Source organism: Polyodon spathula, unplaced genomic scaffold, assembly GCF_017654505.1.
Source record: "Polyodon spathula isolate WHYD16114869_AA unplaced genomic scaffold, ASM1765450v1 scaffolds_1135, whole genome shotgun sequence".
In the NCBI taxonomy this organism is placed as follows: domain Eukaryota; kingdom Metazoa; phylum Chordata; class Actinopteri; order Acipenseriformes; family Polyodontidae; genus Polyodon; species Polyodon spathula.
The window spans coordinates 1-1,113 of NW_024472620.1; the positions used below are offsets into that span (position 1 = coordinate 1).

At 50.2% G+C, this 1,113-nt stretch overlaps 1 pseudogene; it reads right to left on the minus strand.

Annotated features, from left to right (window-relative positions):
• Positions 1 to 474: 474 nt before the first annotated feature.
• LOC121309292 lies at positions 475 to 1,069 on the minus strand (annotated as a pseudogene).
• Positions 1,070 to 1,113: the final 44 nt, after the last annotated feature.

Here is a 1,113-nt window from a genome sequence, read left to right on the forward strand (position 1 = left end):
ACAAAATCAGATTGAACATAATGCATTTCACGGATGGAAATAAAACTCATACGCAACTGTTTCATCCATTCCAGGTTTTACTACAAGGCGAGAACATGTCATTTGTTTGAAACCGTTTGAGAATAATTCTCGAGTGTCATTTTAGTCCCTTACCTAACTTGACGATACGTTATTCTTTCCTTATTTCCAGGACTGCATTTTTAAAGTTTAAATTTCTATTGAAACTTCAACAAAACAAACAAACACTGAAATCAGAGTGCAGAGATACATTTAAGAAACTAAGCCAAGCACACAGTTTTCAATGAGTGCCTTGGTTTAAACAGTTTCTTTTGAGTTTTACCTTCCAAGTTTAAAATTGTCCCATCTGCCACCCCCATTGTCTGAAAACAGAACTACCGGTCCCTTATGGAGAAAGGAGGTCTCTGCTTCCTTCAGTCCTCTCACACTAAGGGAGGTGCAGCTTGCATGTCAGGGTTACTGCTCCCTGGTGGAGGGAGAAGGGATAGCACTCTCCTCACTCTCAGCACAGGAGATCTCCTCCTCACTCAGTGACACAGACCTGTACTTCTCCTCGTACAGCCTCTTGTTCTCCTGGGAGCACAGCTGCTTGGAGGAAATGGTCCTCAGGTGGGGGGGCAGGTTTCTGAACCCCTGCTCGTTGATGTTGAAGTCCCTCATCTTCCTCTCCAGGACCCACCAGTGGCGGCAGAAGCCCAGGTCCAGCACCCTGCTGGGGAAGTGCAGCCAGCGCGGGCGCAGCGATTGGCAGTCAGGGTGGAAGGGAGCCTTGTACAGGCTGCTGTCAGGGGGAAGGGAGCCTCATACACCAGCGACAGCAAGCCCAGGCTCTGGTTCCTCAGCTTGGTGAGCCCCTGCACATGCCTGTCAGAGTCCCTGCTGTATATCCAAGGCCACAGCAACATCAGTGTGTTGGAGGCTTCACTCGGGTTCCAGTGGCAGCAGGCTCCGGCCCAGCACAGAAGAGACAGGTACAGGACAGCCTTCCCAGGACACTCTCTGGCTCCAGTGAAGACGTTGCAGCAGGCCTCTTTGTAATCGCCGAGCAGGCCTTTCCATCACAGGCCTGCATGAGGGAGAGAGGAAAGGATTGAA